This window comes from Bos taurus, chromosome 2, assembly GCF_002263795.3.
Source record: "Bos taurus isolate L1 Dominette 01449 registration number 42190680 breed Hereford chromosome 2, ARS-UCD2.0, whole genome shotgun sequence".
NCBI lineage: Eukaryota > Metazoa > Chordata > Mammalia > Artiodactyla > Bovidae > Bos > Bos taurus.
The window spans coordinates 73,282,886-73,305,256 of record NC_037329.1 but is presented as its reverse complement, the minus strand read 5'-3'; the positions used below and the strand labels follow the sequence as shown (position 1 = coordinate 73,305,256).

The 22,371-nt window shown below is 43.2% G+C and overlaps 1 protein-coding gene across 19 annotated transcripts in view; it reads left to right on the top strand.

Moving 5' to 3' along the window:
• The window catches only part of CLASP1 (cytoplasmic linker associated protein 1), a 272,989-nt gene that overhangs the window by 39,740 nt on the left and 210,878 nt on the right, over nt 1-22,371 (top strand).

The window sequence follows — 22,371 nt, the reverse complement described above, 5'->3', positions numbered from 1 at the left end:
TCAAAGACTGAGTTTTCATGAAGGAAAACTGGACTGGACTTGAAGTGCTGAAGGGGTGTCATTTCTCCCCCTCGTCCCCCTCCCCAGCCTTTAGTGTGTTAAGAAGCTGGCCCCTTTGGATCTAGGTTGAGATGGAAGACAGAGCGGGCTGTTTGCATGGTTGCTAATAGGTGCTATAGACCTTACAGACAAAGGGGCTTCCAGACACAGGACCTTCTGTGATTTTTTTTTCATTGTACCAGTCTTCTGACACATATGGACTTATAACGGCTGCTTACAGGATTTCTTTATTTGCTCTAATATAGACTTTGTTTTCCAATTACATTGAATCTTGATCTTATCTAAGAGTCAGCAGGCTTTAGATTTATTAAGGGTGTTTACCTCGGTCCCTAATATTTCATTTAGAACTGGACGTAAAGTTTACCTTCCTTGACTTTGAAAGTTGAGCTTAAATTTTGTCTGTTTCATTCATCTGTTTATTCATTTAGCTGACTTTAATAAGTACCTCTTACCTGGTCTGTGTTGGTGCTGGGTGGTGGGAGTGTTGCAGAGGGCAAGGGCGAGGTAGACTAGTGACGTCTCTGAGGTCTGTGAAGTCACCCTTTCTGTGTGCAAATTAGGATGCTTCTGGCTCAGAGTAACTGAATGCCGACTTAGTTGACTTAAAGTTTGCATAAGGAGATTGAGTAATTGCCTTTAAAAACTTAAGAAGTCCACATAGTTAAAGCAATTGCTAGGGAAGAAGAGTGACTGCTTATGTCTTTTACTTGGGAGGAAACCTTCTCTGAAGCTCCCCAGCAGACTTTTTTACATTACATTGCTGCATAACTGGGAATGGACAGATGTCCACAGTGGCCTTCAGCCATCACGCTTCACCTCCTGGTCTCATGAAGGGGTTCAGCCTCCCCTGAGCCAAACCTGTGGCTGTGTGGAGGGGTTGGGTACCAGACTCCTGCTAGGAAGAAGGAGGCGAGGCAAGGGGCAGAGGTACATGGATGTTAAATAAGTAACCCACAGGTTTGCTGTACAGGGAGCTTTCTTAACCTCCCTGAGCCTGAGTTTCCTCATCCATAATGTGGGAAAGTTATTAGATGCACTAAATGAGAGTGAATATACAGTTATTACGGAGAAGGAAATGGCAGCTCACTCCGGTATTCTTGCCTGGAGAATCCTATGGGCAGAGGAACCCGATGGGCTGCTGTCCATGGGGTTGCAGAGTCGGTCATGACTGAAGTGACTTAGCATGCATGCATACAGTTATTATATGCCAGCCACATAATCAGCTTTCAGACATTGACAGTGTCAAGACTTGGTTTCTGTCGTCACTAAACTTGTAGTCTGGAAGTGGTGGGTAAGGATATATGAGTGAATGGTTACAATCAGTGTTGCGTGTGCAGTAATAAAGTGAAAGAAAGTGTTAGTTGCTCAGTTGTGCCCAGCTCTTTTGAGACCCAATGGACTGCAGCCCGCCAGGCTCCTTTGTTCATGGGATCTTCCAGGCAAGGACACTGGAGGGGTTTGCCAGTTTCCTTCTCCGTGGGATCTTCCCGACCCAGGGATCGAACCCAGGTCTCCTGCATTGCAGGTGGATTCTTTACCAGCTGAGCTATCAGGGAAGCAGTAATAAAGATGCACGGAATTGGTGGGAAGACAGAAGAGAGTAGTAACACTGTCTAGAGGAACCCAGAGGTTTTGAAGACTGGGTTGATTATTCATAATAGGAATTGTAGGGTCACAGTGGAGTGAAAGATTAAGACTTGAGAACCTTTGTGAAGTAATTTCCAAGAAAGACAGCTCTGGGAAGGAAAGGAAAACAGGGTTTGCTGCTGATTTGCATGTGGTCATGGACAAGTCATTTTACCTGTCTGTGCAGGGCAGGTGTTTGACTAGGTCTTCACTCAGGAGCCTCAATCTCTGATAGCTTGTTTGACTTCATACTGATGGCTTTGGCGTCAAGGCCACGTCGTGTGGTTCTGATCTTACCTAGTGCTGAGCACCCCTCTGGTCTGTAAGGTCTCTTAAGTGTGGTGACCATGTGCCTTGTTCACACCTAAAGCCCAGAACCTGAAACACTGCAGGTGCTCAGCACATCCTAGTTCCCTGCGTGAACTCAGGAATTTAGGGGCATTCTTGGCAAATTTTCCTGGTTGCTTTACTGAAATCTGGAAGTGTATTTTTAAGGGACCTACAGCTGTTTTTTTTTTTTTCCTTAATCATGGATTGAGATTACTTAGTCAGAGCCTGAAGTACACTTCAGGTTTTATTTGAAGGGATTCACTTTGTAATAGGCAATTCTCTGAAGCTTGGCTTCTTGACATTTGTTTTTTTCTTTTTAAATTCAGAACTAAAAAGATAAGGGGAAAAGAGAAGCACTTTTGACCTTCCAAAATGATAACACTTAGGTATTGTTATTCCTTTTCCTAGTAAGAGAATGTGATGAATGCCAACATACTGTCTTATTTTAAAAAATAGTTTGCTGGAGCCTGGATCACGTTACCTTTGAGTATTAATGTGGTAGACAGGTTTGTACCTGGTTTTGATTAAGGTTTAATAGCTACTGATTCTTGCTTATTTACCATATGCATTTAATATCTCATTTAATCTTCATAACATTCCTGCAAGGTAGATGTGGTATCCTGATTTTATACATGAGGTCACGGAAATTACTGAGAATTAACGAGATAATTTCTCTTTGTGATCATGGAACTGGGATTTAAATGTAGGACTCTGATTTCCTAGCCAGTGTTTCTTTCATTAGAATAGAGGTCAGCAAACTTTCTTAAAGATCACATGGTAAATGTTTTAGGCTTGGTGGGCCCTGTGGTCTTCTTGTAAATATTTAACTTGTTTGGGCCATTGTAAATGCAAAAGCAGCCCCAGATAATGTGTTTGTGAGTGGCGGTAGCTGTGTTCCAGCAAGACTTAATTTACACAAACAGATGGAGGTCGGCAGCCCCTGGACCGTAGTTTACGAGCCCCGGCACTGACTGAGGCACTGAGTGCCTGCGGTGTGTAGATACTTTCCTCACTGGTGGGAACTGTTCGTGATTCATTTGCGAGAAGAGTGAGCCTTATAATTTGTACCTAATTTGGGAATAGGGGAAGCCATCATTTTGATAGAACTCAGTTTGCTTTTGGAGCATCTTATATGATATTTTAGGAAGCTTTTCTGGCTCTTTCATGCAGACTCATTTTAGGGTCAGTATATGTTCTGTTAACCTGTCACTGATTACTGTGAGCTGACTTTGCTGAAATCAGCCTCTGTGCACTGGTACCAGATTGAATCTCAGAGACAGAGTTTTGGGTGAAGTAGAAAAGAATAGCGTTGTTGCTTTGCTTGGCAAAAGAGGCACAGCATGCTTCTGCCCCCTAAAACTATATGTCCCAGAGGTGGAACCAGGACCTTGCCTCAGGGCTGCACTGTGTTTCTTGGCCGCTCCTCCCTTGTCTCTGCATCCCTTCCCTTCCTGGATTAGCAACTGTTCCATCTGAACTCAGGGAAAGTCGAGGAGGCTGATCGTGCCCAGGAGCCCCTACAGTTGGCTTTGGACGTTGTTGGGTCATCTTGGGGAATGAGTAATTGGTTATTTAAATACTGTCCTCATACAGCTGGAACACCCCAGGACTACACTGTGGGGATGCTTTTCACCCCCATCCCCAATCCAGGGTGTCACTGTGTGGACTTTGTAAGTCCTTTGTGATGTCACAGTGACTGTGGGAAACACGGAAGAGATGGAGTCTTTATTTGTTTATGAGACTTCTTTTCTAGATTGTGTGTGTGTGTGTGTGTGTGTATGCTCAGTTGTGTCCAACTCTACAGACTGTAGCCTGCCAGGCTCCTCTGTCCATGGGATTCTCCAGGCAAGAATACTGGAGTGGGTAGCCATTCCCTTCTCCAGGGGGTCTTCCCAACCCAGGGATTGAACCCGGGTTTCCTGCATTGCAGGCAGATTCTTTACCGTCTGAGCCACCAGTACCAGTAGTTATGCTAAATATGTGTTCATTTTTAACTTATTATCACAAGATGAGATGGATCTTGGTATATTCATTTAACAAATGAGAACATTGATGTACAGATAAATCAGGTAACTTGATCAAGATGACAGAGCTAGTAATCAAGGTTTCTGGGCCTTGAACCTAAGTCTCATGCAGTGACTGAAGTGAATTAAGCACTGATCCTGTGTGGATAGTGCCCTGAGGGCTGGGTATCCCTGGGGGAAAGATAGGCCAGGCAGGGTCCCTTCCTCACAGTGGAAGTGCTGGGCCAGTGCTGGGCAGCCTCACTCTGTCTGAATCTGATACATGCGGACTCCAGCCCAGGGCATTGTTGTCTCAAGGCCCAGGCCATGCTGACTTGAAATTTGTAGGATCTCTTTTAACTGAGGGCTTCCTTAATCTCTCCCCTAATGGTCTTAGTGGTCTAAAGGTAGGACTGTAAGGAATCTATAAAGTTGGAGAGGCCTTGATGGAAAGATGGGGTTAAATGGGACCAGAAAGGATCAAAAGGAGTGAATTGCAAATTCAGAGTGACTTCTCTTCCTTCTTGTTCATTCGTGTCTAGCAGCACTGTCTCAGTATAGACTGTAGAAAGTTTCGTCTCTTTTATAGCTGCTCTGTGGAGCACAGTATGACCACTGCCCTGGTTCAGGTGCCCTTTCTGGCCTGAGGGGAGGGTGCTAACAGATAAGGGAGGCTCCTCTGTGCCCCTTGCCTATCTCTAGAACCTTGACTTTCATTGAGGTTTTAATTTTCCCCCTGGTGTCCTTGAGAGAAGAGCCAGAAAGGATGATTGGATTCAGATTAAGTGACTTCTGTTTCTGGCTCTCTGCTTGGTGCTGCCACAGTGATGAGGCTTCTCAGAGGCTGTTCCTTTTCCCCAGGTTTTCCCTGCTGCCTTGTCCCATCGGTTGCAAAAGTTGAATTTTTCTGGGTATAGTTTAAAGACAGGTGCCTCTCTTCTAAGTAGGAAAGCTGCAGTGAGTGGTACTCAACAAAAACAAAAGCAAAGCAAAAAAAAAAAAAAAAGCCAGGAAGAATTATTTTAAGAAAATTTATATGACTTGTCAAATAAAAATGGTGTCCTTTATGTATGTAATTAATGGCATTTCTTCCTGAGTGTGTGTTTATGTATATGCAAGGGCAGCAAAGTGCATTGGAAGTAGTTCAGATTGGAAGATGAACAGTCTGAATTCTCATCCTGGTTCTGCTATTTAGCCTTTTGAGCAAGTCAGTCTACTCATCTGTGAAATGAGTCTGGTGATAGCTGGTGCATAGCATTGTTATGAGGGTGCAGGGAGCCTGTAGATGAAGGTGTCAGGGCCGCTTGGAGTGAGCGTGTGGTCAGTGAGAGGAGGATGATGAGGATATGCAGTTACTGGGCCCAAAGACGACAAGATCTGTAGAAAGTGAACCTTTATGTGGGACTGAGTTTGTGTGCCTTCCTTAGTCCTGGTCAGCCTGTTCCTTGGAGCAGAGGCCTTGGATCCTTTGTAACAAAATATGAATCCTTAAACCATGCACTGTTGATAACAGAGGACCTGAGCAGAGCAGCAGCTGGCCTGGAATTCTAAGAGTGAGTTTAAAACCTACTGGCAAAGGCAGTCTGCTGATGGAAGACCCCTGTTTTCAGAGGGTTTCATTTGTTCTTTTTATTTTTAACTAATATTTCACCTTGTTTCAGAAAGCTCAAATTGAAATAAGGATACATATAATGAAATCATAAATTGAATGTCAGAGCAAAAAGAAAGAGAAACAGCTAGGGTGAGAGCACAGAGCCGACAATGAGGCTGATAAATCCGTGATTTTGATGTTTATGAATAGCTCACTTTTATGAAGCACTCATATCAGGATCCGTGAAGCACTTCTTGTTCATTGCTTTGTTTAATCATGAGGCAAGTACCCCTAATAAGCTCTGGGATTGCTCCCATTCAACAGCTGGGAACTGCTTAAGAGCAGAGAAGCAACTTGCCCAGGGTCACAGAACTGGAAAGTTATTTAATCTGGATAGTCTGTCCTTGGAGCCCACATCCGTAGCAGAGCAATACTGCTTCCTTTATAATGCTGCAACGATATTTATAGTATATTTATCAGAGCAAAAGAGTGTTATGGTGTACCCCACAGCTAACAGTGATGACTTTAGGAGACTGGGTCCTGAGTGACAGATAAGCAGCTCATTTTGTACTTTAATAAAAAACCAAAACGATTTAAGATAAGTGTATTTAAAACAGTTTTTTGACTGGTCCTAATGGAATCTTGACCTTATATACTGTTTAACCTCTTTATTTTGGAAGATAGTCAAACCTACAGGGAAGTTTCACAAAACTGGAAAAAAGCATTGTTTACTATAGCCAAGATATGGAAGCAGCCTAAGTGTCCATTAATGGATGAATTGGTTGGCCAAAAAGTTAGGGTTTTTCTGTAAAATGTTATAGAAAAACCCAAAGGAACTTTTTGACCAACTCAATACGATGGAATATTATTCAGGCGTAAAAAAGAATGAAATAATGTTATTTGTGACCTGGATGGACCTTGAGGATATAATGCTAAGTGAACTAAGACAGAAAAAGACAAATACATCCTGTATTATCTCACTTATATGTGGAATCTAAACAAAACAAAACACAAACCAAGTTCACAAATGTCTGCCAGAGGCAATAGTTGGGGCTTGGGCAAAATAGGTAAAGGGAGTCGAAAGGTACAAATGTCCAGCTCTAAAATTACTGAGTCCTGGTGGTGTAATGCACAGGATGGTGAAGTCAGGAATGCTGCCTTGCATAGTTGAAACTTGATAAGATAATAAATCTTAAAAGTTCCCATTATAAGAAAAAAAAATTCTGTAAATGTGTGTAGTGATGGATGTTAAGTAGATTTACCGTGGTGATCATTCACAGAGTATACAAATACTGAATCATTATGTTGTCCTCCTGAAACTAACATAATGTTGTGTGTCAATACCTCAAACCCTTCCCCACACCCAAACATTCCAGTGCAGAGTTTCCATGTGTTTCATCCAGACCCCAGTGGCAGTACTTCACCACTTGTTTATCTTCTCTGTATGTGAACTGTTGGACAGGAAGTGGTAGACCTTGTGCTCCGTCACTCCTAAATATTCATGTTTCCTAAAGACAAGGGCATTCACTTATATAGTCTTAATGCAGGTCTTGGAGAAGGAAATGGCAACCCACTCCAGTGTTCTTGCCTGGAGAATCCCAGGGACAGCAAAGCCTGGTGGGTTTGCAACCTCTGTGGGGTTGCACAGAGTCGGACACGACTGAAGCGACTTAGTAGTAGTAGTAGTAGTAGTAGTAATGCAGGTCTAGGACCTTAATGCAGGTCCTAATACTGTATTAGGATTGATAAGAGTACTAATCCCTGGAGGAGGAAATGGCAGCCTGCTCCAGCATTCTTGCCTGGAGAATCCCGTGGACAGAGGAGCCTGGAGAGCTACAGTTCATGGGGTTGCAAAGAGTGGGACACGCCTGAGCACACACACATGATCCAGTCTGTGAATCTTATGCATGTTTCACCTATTGTCCTGCTAATGTCCTTTATAGCAAAAGAAAGAAAAACTGTGGTCTACAATTAAGCTCCCCGGCTGCATTTTCATTCTCACTTGTATGGTCTCCTTTGACATCTGTCTTTGTCTTTCTTGACTTAATACTGGGCTGTTTCTTTTGTACAGTCCTTCCATTTGAGCCTGTTTTCTGCTTCTCATGGTTCGATTGGTTGTGTGTTTTGCAGTGGGAAAACCATGGAAGTGATCATTGTGTCATATCAGAAGGCACGTGGTATCTTTGTCCTAGTTGGTAAAGAGATGTTTGCCAGGTTACTTCTGAAACGTGTTATTTTTTCCTCTTATAATGAATAGGTATCTTGTGGGGAGATATTTTGAGACTATGTAAATATCCTGTCTAGCTTTAGTATTTGTTGATGATCCTTGCCTAAGATAATTATTTGGATGCTAAAGGGTGATTTTCTGATTCCATCATTTCTTCTCCATTTATCAGTTGGCTTCATTTACTTTTGAAATGTATATCCAACTTATATGCAGAGTACATCATGAGAAACGCTGGACTGGAAGAAACACAAGTGGGAATCAAGATTGCCGGGAGAAATATCAATAATCTCAGATATGCAGATGACACCACCCTTATGGCAGAAAGTGAAGAGGAACTGAAAAGCCTCTTGATGAAAGTGAAAGTGGAGAGTGAAAAAGTTGGCTTAAAGCTCAACATTCAGAAAACGAAGATCATGGCATCCGGTCCCATCACTAAATGGGAAGTAGATGGGGAAACAGTGTCAGACTTTATTTTTCTGGGCTCCAAAATCACTGCAGATGGTGACTGCAGCCATCAAATTAAAAGATGCTTACTCCTTGGAAGGAAAGTTATGACCAACCTAGATAGCATATTCAAAAGCAGAGACATTACTTTGCCAACAAAGGTCCGTCTAGTCAAGGCTATGGTTTTTCTTGTGGTCATGTATGGATGTGAGGGTTGGACTGTGAAGAAAGCTGAGCACCAAAGAATTGATGCTTTTGAACTGTGGTGTTGGAGAAGACTCTTGAGAGTCCCTTGGACTGCAAGGAGATCCAACCAGTCCATTCTGAAGGAGATCAGCCCTGGGATTTCTTTGGAAGGAATGATGCTAAAGCTGAAACTCCAGTACTTTGGCCACCTCATGCGAAGAGTTGACTCCTTGGAAAAGACTCTGATGCTGGGAGGGATTGGGGGCAAGAGGAGAAGGGGACGACAGAGGATGAGATGGCTGGATGGCATCACTGACTCGATGGACGTGAGTCTGGGTGAACTACAGGAGTTGGTGATGGACAGGGAGGCCTGGCGTGCTGTGATTCATAGGGTCGCAAAGAGTCGGACACGACTTAGCGATTGATCTGATCTGAAATGATAGCAGGAATTAAGTGTATACTTTGATAGTTATCCCCAAAAGGAGCTACTGTGAAGAAGAAAATGTTTAAAATTAGTCTTTTGTAGGTACATTTATATTCATAAAGAATTTAAGGCTGCCTAATTGGACTGTGAAGAATGCTGAGCACCAAAGAACTGATGCTTTTGAACTGCGGTGTTGGAGAAGACTCTTGAGAGTCCTTTGGACTGCAAGGAGATCCAACCAGTCCATTCTGAAGGAGATCAGCCCTGGGATTTCTTTGGAAGGAATGATGCTAAAACTGAAACTCCAGTACTTTGGCCACCTCATGCGAAGAGTTGACTCATTGGGAAAGACTCTGATGCTGGGAGGGATTGGGGGCAGGAGGAGAAGGGGACGACAGAGGATGAGATGGCTGGATGGCATCACCGACTCGATGGACGTGAGTCTCAGTGAACTCCGGGAGTTGGTGATGGACAGGGAGGCCTGACGTGCTGCGATTCATGGGGTTGCAAAGAGTCGGACACAACTGAGCGACTGAACTGAACTGAACTGAATCCTTTGTGAACAGAAAATTAATGTGATGAAATTTGGTTTGGACTCTGGGCTTCCTGGAAGGCAAATAGAAACAGAGATGAAAGGAAAAAAAAAGAAACAGAGAGATGGTTATCTTTCTGTGTATTTTAAACAACTGTGGAAGGAATATAGAAAGGTAAATAACAATAGAATGTCTTCTTGGATTTAGCAGGATATTAAAGGACACTTTGTATGAGGAAGAGAAAGAAGAGTATGGAAAACACATGGAATAGAAGACAGTACCGAAGGAGGGGCAGGTTCCTGTGGACACAGTTGAGCAGTAGCTGTTGTGTGTTGTTTAGTCCCTCAGTCAGTCGTGTCTGACTCTTTTCAACTCCTAGACTATATGTAGCCCGCCAGGCTCCTCTGTCCATGGGATTTCCCAGTCAAGAGTACTGGAGTAGGTTGCCATTTCCTTCTCCAGGGGATCTTCCCGACCCAGGGATTGAACCCATGACTCCTGCATTGGCAGGTGGATTCTTTTACCACTGAGCCCCCAGGGAAGCCCTCACTAGTTACAGCTTTGGGCTAAGGGGGAAATTGTCAGGTGGCATCCAAGGTGACTAGGTAAGCAAGAGCTGACTGATAGCACTGAGTTAATCTTCTTAACAGGTTAAGTAGAGGAAGAGTCTGTGACAAGGACCACAGCAAAGAATCCAGAGAAACTGGATGAAACTGGCTTGAATAGACATGGGAATCGACCTGGAGGAATTATCTGGCTACAGCTGACTTTCACCAGGGATTTGGGGTAGGGGCAAAGACAGCTATCTGTTGTGGCCCAGATGCCTGGGGTTATAGATGGGTAGGTAGTGCTTGGTGCCAGGCCTGGTGGTGGGTCGAAATTTGTGTTTAATCATCTTTAAAGGCTTTGTGGAAGAGAGGGGCTTTGGGCGTTTTTTGGATGAGAGAAGGGAGATAGCTCAGTGACTCAATAAGCAGCGTGTCACGGGTGTCCTTAGTAGAGGTGATGTTCTGAGAGGAGTGGCATGTTCTGCACTCGTAGGGTGGAGCTAGAGCCCCAGGTAGGGAGTGCCTGGCCTCTGGCACCTTAGGAGGCCTGGGAACCAACTGGAGGGGGAATGGAAGCCATTGAAGGGCCAGAAACTCTGGGTGCTGATGTGGGTGGTGTAGACTCGGCTGAGTTGATGTAGCTTTAATGCATGCTTTTCTTCCATGAGTTTTTAGCTATCATTTCTTTATCCGTAGTTGTCAACATCTAGGCACAAGCCTCACTGCACTGAGCATCGTTGAACATGCGCACACTCTTGCCCTCTTGTGTGTGTCTGCGCTGGAACTTCTGAAGAGTTGAATTGATGGGTCGGAGTGGGCCACGTTGCCCACCCACCGGTGCTGTGTGAGTGCCCTGGAACCAGTCCAGGGTGTTATTTTCCTGAATGTTTTTTCCTTTTCACTGGGCAAGTGAAACGATGTCTCTGTGTTGCCAGGAGCAGTGTTGGAGAACCTTTCTACTGCTTCTGACCTTTCAGATAAAAGCAAGTCTTATAAGGATATAAAATAAATAATTTTATTTTTGTTAATCTCATTTCCTCCTTACATGATTGATGCAAATAGGTTCTGTCTGGGCCATCTTAAGACATTAACAGGGTAGGGGACGTCATTAGTCAGGAGGAGGGCATACGCATACCTTTACAAAGGCTACCCTGAAGTGGATTAAAGAAGTGGGATCTCTGTTGTCATTTATTTCCATTAGCTGTTCTTTCTTTTCTTTTTTTAAACACAAATAAGAGAGTTATAAGGAAAAAACAACCGTAATCCATTTCTTCTTAATGCTCCTTCCTTTTTCCAAGTGCTTTCACATCTACCAGAACCTAAATATCAGTTCATCCTCACTGGGCTTAGATGGGAGATGCTGAAGAAAGCTAAGTGGATAGTCAGTTGGTTTTTGTTGGGCAGTGAGGGTAGGTGCGTGATTCTGTTCAATTCTTCGTATAATTTTAGCCCAACCCAAGGAGTATTTTTTTAACAGTTTTGTAAAGAAAAGAACTGATATTAACCTTTCTGATTGTGATGAGGAAGTCAGGTAGACTTTGATTGAGTAGTAACTCAGTTCAAACCAGTTTAAGCCAGAGAGGGTGTTACTGGGGCAGACCACTGGCTGGGAGGGGTGTTGGGATGGACTACTGTGGCAGCAACATGGGGTGGGGCGTGAGGGGTCTTGCTCTGTCTGGCCGGTGGCTTCTGGGACACTCCGTTCAGCATTGCTCTCGGCCACCATGGCCCCACCTCACATCTTGTAGCCCCATCACCAGGGGCAAGAGTCTCTATTCTCCCAGCTTGGAGTAAATCACCTCTCCAAGCCCTTGGACCACTCACTGTGGCCAGGGAGGTGTGCTGCTGCAAGGAAATGGTGGCCTTGCTCAGAAAACATCTGTGTCAAGGGCTGGGAGAAGTCGTGGGATGGGTTCCCCTAGCAGAAAGAGGGCTTGGCTGGGGACAAGTGGCCTGAGCGTGACCACTGTGGGAACGATGAGCTTCATGGGAACTTCGTGTCTTTTTACTGGAGAGGCTGCAGGGGCTTCCATGCTGCTGCTGCTGCTAAGTCGCTTGAGTCGAGTCTGACTCTGTGCGACCCCATAGACGGCAGCCCACCAGGCTCCCCCGTCCCTGGGATTCTCCAGGCAAGAACACTGGAGTGGGTTGCCATTTCCTTCTCCAATGCATGAAAGTGAAAAGTGAAAGTGAAGTCGCTCAGTCGTGTCTGACTCTAGCCACCCCATGGACTGCAGCCCACCAGGCTCCTCCGTCCATGGGATTTTCTAGGCAAAAGTACTGGAGTGGGGTGCCATTGCCTTCTCCGAGGGGCCTCCATGGACAGCCCAGAAATTGGGATCAGAGCCCTGGACTCACACCACAGCTCTTGTACCTGTTGATGAGGCCTCTGCTCCTCGTGCTCAGGAGTCAGCACCCTGAGGCGGGCCCCTCACTTCTGGGCTGGCATCTCTGTGTGCGCCTCACTTCTTCTCTCCTCTGATGACCCCATGTTATGTGGGCTTTTAGCTCTGTCATCCAGTGAGAGCTTTCCCGTCTTTCCCAGCCCCTTTAAACTGAGAACTTGTCCTTAGTGTCTATTATACCAGTTTTTGTAATTCTGGTACCAAAATGCTAGTGTTTTTATGGATATAATGCCCTTCTTTCAGTAGTTTAAACATCTGAAATCTGGATCACATATATTTTGCTGGACTTAGAGATTCACATGCTGCTTTTTAACGTTTCAGACGTGCTCATGCTTACCATTTGCCTGTTCGGTTAAAACCATTCCTTCGTGTCTTGCTGTAACTAAGGAAATGGCAATTAACATGAGTGAAATTGAGGCTCTTATGTTTATTCATCACTTCCATTTTTCTGCGAGCCAGCTTGGGCCTTTCATTTCTGTCAGAGCTCCAAATGGAATAATTTTACAATTAGGAGGGGAGCGGTGATGTTCAGGAGATTGATTCTGAGGAGATTGCCTCGGGGACAGGAAGGGGATAACTCCTGGCTGCTTTCCAGCCTCCCCAGGTCTGGGTGGCTTCCTTGTGTCAGGGGCTAGACTCCTGCTCTTCTTCCCTGAAGCTCCAGGCCTGTTCTTTTTGTCCAGGCCTTTTTTCCCCCCAGGACTACTTATTTTAACCAGAATCAGCCTTCCCTCCCAGTTATGCTACTTTGAGAGAAGTGTGTTCAGAGCAGGTGGGTGAAAGGTAGTTCGCTTTCCAGGGAGTAATGCTTGGGGCCAATGCCAGACATGCTCCCAACCCATCCCTGGGGCCGCTCCCAGCTGGCTCTGTGTGGGACCCTGTTGCTTCATAAAATGAATGAGGAGGTTTAGACTTCTAGAGCCGCAAAGTGCAGGGGGATGTGGGCACAATGGGGACACGCCCCCACACCAAGGACAGCTGAGGTACAGGGATTTTTTAAAAAAATGCTTATTGAACTGTTTCTTAATGCTTATTTAGTTCAAGAAACTAAACTGTGTATATGCATCACTGATGCACATGGGGGTTATATGTTGCTTTAACATCTGTGCTTTAACTCTCCATGTACATCCGTACATAAATGATTTAGACTTAACATTTTCAAATACAGAAAGAATGGCATGATGCCACAAAAACACTGGCATTTTGGTACTAGAGTTCCAAGGAGAAGTCTGGTATGGCATGTACCAGACTATTAATGGAGTGTTTTTAAGGGGGAGGAGAGCATTTAAGGGAAAAAGGAATGTTTACATTACTACTTCATTAAGTATTTTCAGTCTTGGAGCTCTTTTTGGTAACACCTTGGCAATTAAAACCTCGCAGAGTCGGACACAAATGAGTGACTTTCATTTGACAATTAAAAATCCTTTTTCTTTTTAAGAATTTAGGCCCTCAAAAGTGTTCTTTCCACAGATCAGCTTTATTCATATTAGAGATGTGATTCTGCCTAGGACTGTTCTCATTAATAGCAGAGCAAGTGTAGTGATCAGGTTGAAGGTGGAGGAACAGGAAGCTGTTGAGAAGATGCTCTGGAGAGAAACCTTCAGTGCCGTGGGAGAAGGATTTGTTTTTTGAGGCCCATCGTTAATAATTTCATTTAAAAAATGTATTCAAGTATAGTTGATTTTCAACATTGTAATTTCTAGTGTACAGCAAGGTGATTCAGTTATGTACATATATACATTCTTTTCCTATGTACTTTTCCTTTTATGGTTTATCACAGAATGTTGAGTATATTTCCCTATGCTATACAGTAGGACTTTGTTGATCATCCATCCTGTATACACTAGTTTGTATCTGCCAGGATTTACTTTTATAGACTGAGATCTTGATCCCTTTCTGCAGAAAAAAATTGAACTGTTTCTTTAGCCAGCCCCCAAACGAGGTGCTCCCTGTTTAGGGCAGGGGTGCACTATGGACATGGGACACCGGCACAGCTGGGCTCCCGTGTTCTGTCTCCGTGGAGCCTTGATCTAGAATCTTACTTTGACGATCGCTTTCATAGCTTTTGAAATTGTGTCCTGCCTCTGACTACTCTGGCTATTGTTCCTTATCAATTGCTGGTAAATGCACCCAAGATGCGGAGATGTTTAGGAAGCCCTTTGTGATATTGGGACTTCCACTCATCAGTTCCTAGTTGATTCTCTCTCTCTTTTTTTTTTCCTCCTTTTTTGTTTGAAGGTGAGTCTGGTTCTGTAAAATACATAATTTCTCTTGGACGAGTTAAGAGCTTAGATTCTGGGGCCAGATAGCCAGGGTTAGAGGGCCTGCTCCTTCCCTTGCTCTCCCACTCAATGGCTGTGTGATGCTGGGTTACTTAACCTCTCCAGGTCTCAGTTTTTCATCTATAAAATGGGGACGATACCCATCTTAGGCTTGTGGTGAGGGTGAAAGAGTCCGTGAACAGGCAGTGTTTGACAGCTGCATGCTGCTATAATTGCAGGCTTGCTGGTTTTACGATTATTTTACAGGAGCCACGGTGATAATCCTTCATTTCTCTGTGGTTGGACCAGCACTGCCACCACTTGCTTTTGGTTACCTGTTATGACATTATCGACTCAGTGAACGTGAATTTGAGCACTTTTGATAGTGAAGCACAGGGAAGCCTGGCCTGCTGCAGTCCATGGGGTTGCAAAGAGTCGGACACAACTGAGCAACTGAGTAACAACAAATGGGTTTAAATGGTCCCAGAACCATCAAACAGTGGCAGAAAGAGAGGCCGCAGGGGAAGAAGCCTGTGGTTGCAAAGCAGCCTCATCTCGGGACAGTGCATTTAAGGGCGCTTTGGTGGTGCGTCTCTGCAGGGCACTGGGTGCCAGTTCACTGGCCCCTGCCTCTCTGTGCATTGACATACACTAAGGTGGGCAATGGGGTGTTTCCTCCCTCCCCCTCTCCCTCACATTTCATTGAGATGTGACTGACATATAACATCGTCTTACCTTACAGTAGGAACATAATGATTTGTTGTGAAAGGATCACCGCAAGAAATCTAGAGAGCAAACATCACCTCATATAGTTACATACATTTCTTTATTGTGATGATAACTTTTCAAATATACTCTCTTAGCAACTTTCAGCTACAGAATACATTGTTGTTAACTGTAGCGGTCATGCTAAGCAGTACATCCCCAGGATGTAATGTTTATTTTATTATTTAAAATTTAGTTTACTTAAGTATAATTGATCTACTGCTCTGTTAGTTTCAGGTGAAAAACAGAGCAATTTGATGTTTCTGTACATTACAAAGTGATCTCCTCTCCCTCCCTTTCTCAGATGAGCACAGAAATGATCACAGTGAAGAACAAAAGAGAACACCTGTGAACGGGAGCGGGACAGGGCTGGGGTTGGGGAGACAGTAGCCTGGTGGGTGTTCTATGAAAAGAGGAAGGTGGTTTTGCTTGAATGGAGTTAAAAGTGAATTAGAAGCATTTGCGCATTTTGCCAAAATGAATAACTAGTGAGGGAGATTGTGGAAAAGGAGCTGTCTGAATATCATGAAGAGAGTCACCAGATATTTGATCTCCTGCCCTGTGTCAGAAATAATAATAGGTTTCCATATGCTTTGTTCTTAACCCTACTTCCTAGAAATTGGCTAGTCCTGAGACCCCTCAGGGTTAGGTGATGTCCTCTAGCCACAGTGCACAGGACTGGACTTTACTGGATGTTTATAGGGTGGCAAGGCCTTTGCGTCCCTCATTCAGCCTCAAGAAGATTGAGGCTGAATCCATCTTGTTCAGGGGTTAAGTTCAGCAGCTGCTTGTGAGACAGAGGCATCGCAGTGTCTCATCACAGTGACTGGTGTCCACACGTAAGTGAGAAAAGCACCAGGTGAGGACTCCAGGTGGGCTAGCATTCTGTTTCAACAGCTAGAAGAGTAATGTTGATTACCTTAGAACCAAGATTAGGAAGAAAACATTTATTTATTTCTTACTAAGAACAAAGGAGCCTTTTGGAAAGGAGAGAAATGATTCTAGGTATTATTTATTTATTTAAAAAATTTTAATTTTATTGAAATATAGTTGATTTACAATGTTGTATTAGTTCCTGGTGGACAATAAGTAATTCAGTTACACGTACATATGTATTCTTTTTTATGTTGTTTTCCATTATGGTTTATCACAGGATATCGAACATAGTTCCCTGTGCTGTACAGTAGGACCTTGTTGTTTCTTTAGGTACTATTTAATGGTACCTCTGAGGTCAGAAGGAAATAGCTTAATAATAGTGGAGCAGCAGATAAGGTAAAGTAAATAAGCAACCTTATTTTTAAAAATGAAGGCCCTTGCCAGGGTCAAATTCATGTTTTTTTGGGTGGCTTTGTTTTAATATTTGATTTGGACTCTCCGTGAGGTTTCGGCAAGGAAGCTTTGTTTTATGTTAATTTTAAAAAGTAATATGCATTTGGACTGAGATAAAGAATTGGAAATTCCTGCTTGAATTATTTGGCTGGGTCAGTAGTTGACAGTGGGCCCTGTAGTCTCGCTTCTCATTTACATTCTGACCTGCCATCTGTCCGTCTGTCCGGGAGGGCTTGCTGCCTGCAGGTTCGGCTTGGGGTGCAGTGGCCTTCTTCCTGAAATGTACCCCCTGCTCTGGGGTCACCTTTGTGAGATGCTGATCTGCCAGAGAAGAGCATCTAAAGGTGAAAGTCAAGGTCGGCTCTATCAGACAGCCATTGCCAAAGTGACACGGTCAGACAGAGTGGATCTTCCCTCCCCACAGTCTTGGTACTAGAGGTCAGGGGACAGCTCTGATTGCAAGCTTAGGATAGGAGAGAGTGCTTTTTGACTGATTGAGGGCATGGCCTTTCATTTCTAAATGGTTTAAAGAATTTATGGCCCATTGTTTGTTCATTCCAAAGTCCTAATGATATGGGTGATATTTTTTTCTCAGACAGGAATGTGGGTTTTGGCAGTGACTCTGCATCACAATGACTTGGAAATAACCAAGTCCTTTGGAACCAAAATGAAAATGTGTGGCCTCTGCACGGGATGTGTGTCTGTGACAGAAATGTGTGCATGGCAAATAAAAAATCATTTTAAATTAGAAATAGTGGCTTCAGATTGGGGAAGTTTCAAATATATAGCATGAGGAGAATATGAGATGTGTGTGTGTGTAAATACTTACATCTGTTTATCAGGAAGATGGTGTACTGCCCTCAGGGACCGTTTGTAAAGACTTTTCAGTGGGGAAATGCTGATGGAAAGATGTAAAGTGAAAAAGGCAGGTGCAAAATTTAGATACAGCAAGATCTCAACTGTGCACAAATGTGTAGGAAAAATGGTCTGGAAAGAACTGTGTGAAAATTTGAATGGTATTAGTCTATATAAGGAGATTATAGATGGTAAGTTTTCTTCTTTACGTTCCTGTAATTTCTAAATTTTTCACGGTAGAGGCATGTGTTACTTTTATAAACAGAGACTTAAAACATTTTCTTCTTCAGCTGCTTTTGAGAAGATATTGGTCGGGAAGTAATAGGGATGACGTATCATCTATATTGTTTACTGCAGGAGGAAATGAATAGGAGTTGGATTTGTTGCACAACTGCATGTGTGAAATTAAGGAGGATCACCGGTAACTTACAGCAGTGCCTTAATTTTTCTCTTGTGGAATTACGGTAACAATAAATTACGGTAACATTTCATACTATACGGAAATATGACTGATCCCCAAGCGGTATTGCAGTTAGGGTCACAAATCCACTCAGCATATTCAACTACGTCAGCCCTACTTTTTTTCCATCAATTTTCATCTAATTACTCTAAAAAGAGAAAAAAAATCTGTAGAGAATCTGTTATGCATTCAACACAAGAAATGTTGTGATAAGTTTTGCCAACTAAGTGAGCAAACATTGGTATGAGTTTAGCTTATCTTGATGACTTACTTTCTTTTTTTTTTTTTTACATTTAGTTTATCTTTTTGTGGTAATTGCTAGATTTTACTTTGCTGTTGCCTCAGAATTTTGAGATGGAAGAGTGAAATACGCCATGACCACATGTTCAGAGTTGATCAGCGGTGCAGTCAGAGGAAGCCAGTGCTGTCTATGTGATTTGATTCCTGCGTTATAGTAAAAGGAAGATTAATTCAAGAGGAAAGTGCTGATTTATCTTCACCAATGCATGCATGTGAAGCTGAAGCGTATTCTTTATATAGTTCAAGCCGTCAGAATGGGGATCTTATGCCATGAAAGAATGTATTGCCTCTTCCTATCCCCTTCCCTAACAAATCAACCTTGATAACGATTATAATTGCATTAGCGGTTGCCGGGGTCTGAGCGAAGAGGTGGGATGGGGGAAGCGTGGAGTGGTTGCTGACGGTAACGGGGTTCTTTTGGGTGATGAAGACGTTCTGGAGTTAGATGGCAGTGACAGCTGTGCAGCCATGTGCATATACTGAAAATCACTGGACTGAACATGTTAAAAGGATGACTTCTATGGTGTGCGAATGATGTCTCAATTTTTAAAAAAGGAACATGAGAAGGAGAAGGGACTCCATATGTGAAGGATTCCCATATGTGTCCCGTGAACTTCTTTTAGTCCTATTAGTATTTAATAGTAAATTACAGAGAAGCCTAGTTCTCCCAGAGAAGTCTGAGAGAAGGCTGAATTTTCACAGACATTTGACATGAGAGTTAAAAAAATCCCATGTGTTTAAATCATCAGTCCTGTCTAAAATGTTACAACGAAAAGACAATCTAAGGACGTGGATAATGTCATACTTCAAAGATCTGTTTTAGAAGAACCATGATGGGGATGTATTAATGAAGACTGCCTTCTGTTTTAAACTTTAAAATGAAACAAACATGTATTAGGTGTAAATATATAATTAAGTGAAGGAAGAGAAAGGAAGTAGGTGGGTTTTGGATTTTTAAAAACGAGGGTTTTTTTTTTATTAATTTAATTGGAGGCTAATTATAATATTGTAGTGATTTTGCCCTACATTGACATGAATCAGCCACAGGTGTACATGTGTTCCCCATCCTGAACCCCCCATCCACCTCCCTCCCCATCTCATTCCTCAGGGTCATCCCAGTGCACCAGCCCTGAGCACCCTGTCTCATGCATAGAACTTGGGCTGGCGATCTATTTCACATATGGTAATATACATATTTCAATGCTAGTCTCTCAAATCATCCCACCTTCACCTTCTCCCACTGAGTCCAAAAGTCTGTTCTTTACATCTGTGTCTCTTTTGCTGTCTCGCATATAGGGTCATCATTAGCATATTTCTAAATTCCATATCTATGCATTAATATACTGTATTGGTGTTTTTCTTTCTGACTGACTTCACTCTGCTCCAGTTTCATCCACCTCATTAGAACTGATTCAAATGCATTCTTTTTAATAGCTGAGTAATATTCCATTGTGTATATGTACCACATCTTTCCTAGCCATTCGTCTGCTGATGGGCATCTGGGTTGCTTGCATGTCCTGGCTATTGTAAACAGTGCTGCAATAAACATTGGGGTACACGTGTCTCTTTCAATTCTGATTTCCTCGGTGTGTATGCCCACCAGTGGGATTGCTGGGTCATATGGCAGTTCTGTTTCCAGTTGTTAAAGGAATCTCCACCCTGTTCTCCATAGTGGCTGTACTAGTTTGCATTCCAACCAACAGTGTAAGAGGGTTCCTTTTTCTCCACACCCTCTCCAGCATTTAAAAAATGAGGATATTTTAAAATATTTTTTTAAAGCAACAGTTGCTTTATTGTGGTTGTCAAGTGGGAAAAAAAATAAGAGATGTAACAACTTTTGAATGTCTGGTTATTTGCCAAATTTTGTGGTAATCGCTTTCAGTATTTTATTCCATTTAAGCACCATAATAACCATATTTTCAACCATATTTCAAATTTGGGAAACCACAAAAAACTCAACTATTCACTGCCCATACTCCCTTAAAAAACTGCAGTTGTATGAGTGAATGCCTTCAGAAGTTCCCAAAGAACAATGACATCCAGTATATTTCCCCCAGAGATCACACACCTGGTGAACGTCCTCTGGGCATTTTCCTGTACGTGTATCGCTGTAGAATTACACTGTGTTGTTCTACCGTCTGTTATTTGTTGCTTTGTTTTACTCAGTGTAAAAAGTTGTAGGATTTTGGGGGCAGTAAAATATGGTTGTTTTTATGGTCTCGTGTTCAACTTCACTTTCACTTTTCACTTTCATGCACTGGAGAAGGAAATGGCAACCCACACCAGTATTCTTACCTGGAGAATCCCAGGAACAGGAGCCTGGTGGGCCGCCGTCTGTGGGGTCGCACAGAGTTGGACATGACTGACGAGACTTAGCAGCAGCAGCAGCAGCACGATCTCATGTTATTCCTTTTTTACGTGCATAATGATTTACCTGATTAGTCTGAGATTTAGCTTGTTTGCACATTTTCACCATTTAAACAACACTGTGATGAGTATTCCTGTATAAGGGGTGTATTTTTTCCCCAACCTCTGGTTATGAGTTTTTCCCCAATATGCACGAAAGTAATGAGAATAAAACAGTGAATCCCATATATCCAGCTTCAACAGCTATCAGTGTTCTATAATTCTTGTTTCATCCATGCTTTCTCCACTTTTCTCCCCTTAAAGTGTTTTAAAGCACATTCCACAAGTCTTAGTGTTTTACCTGTAAATATTTCAATACATGCTACATGCTAAGTCCTTCAGTCATGTCTGACTCTTTGCGACCCTATGGACCACTATAGCCTTTCAGGCTCCTCTGTCCATGGGATTTTCCAAGCAGGAATACCGGGGTGGGCTGCAGATTCCTTCTCCATTTCAATACATAATTCTGAATAAAAAAAGTACCTACAATGTCATTATCACACCCAACAAACTTACTAATTCCTTAATATTATCTTATAACTACTGTAGGTTCAGTTATCATCTGTTTCAAAATTATCTTTTTGTAGTTGATTTTTTAAAATTCATATCCAAGTGATGTCACATGTTACATTTAAATTTTTGTTAAAATTGATGTTTCTCCCCTACCCACCTTTTATCTATAGAGTTTATTTGTTGAAGAAACTGTATTGGTTGTCCTGTAGAAGCTGCCTTATTCTGGATTTAACTGATTGCATTTTTATGTCATTGTGTCATCTAGCATATTCTTCTGTTTCTGGAAAGCTGATCATTAGGCCTGATTCTGCTGCTAAGTTGCTTCAGTCGTGTCCGACTCTGTGCGACCCCATAGACGGCGGCCCACCAGGCTCCCCCATCCCTGGGATTCTCCAGGCAAGAACACTGGAGTGGGTTGCCTTTTCCTTCTCCAGTGCATGAAAGGGAAAAGTGAAAGTGAAGTCGCTCAGTCGTGTCCGACTCTTCGCGACCCCATGGACTGTAGCCTACCAGGCTCCTCCGTCCATGGGATTTTCCAGGCAAGAGTACTGGAGTGGGGTGCCATTGCCTTCTCCAATAGAAGATTCTAGGGCTTCCCTAATGGCTCAGTGGGTAAAGAAGCCACCTGCAATGCAGGAGACACTGGAAATGCAGGCTTGATCCATGTGTCAGGAAGATCCCCTGGATGAGGAGATGGCCACCCACTCTAGTATTCTTGCCTGGGAAATGCCACGGACAGAGGAGCTGGGCGGGCTACAATCCAAAGAGTTGCAAAGTGTTGGGCATGACTGCGTGGCTAAACAAGCAAGCAAGCAAGCAAGCGAGACCTGTTCCTAGAGGCTTGATTAGCTTCAGTGTTTCTCTCAGTTAACTACTGATTCCTCAGTACTGGTGTGTTCATCTGTCTGTGTCATGTTAGTGGGTCCTTACTGGCTGGTCATCCTACTTCTGGTGATGCCAGGATTGATCCGTGGGTTCAGGTGTCCTCACGGATTCCTCTGTTTTATGATTTCTTACTTTTAGTAGTTTCTAGTAGCAGTTGATGATTGCTGCCTATATTATTTCATTAGATGGCAATAGGACAGTTTTCCAATTGTGTCATTTC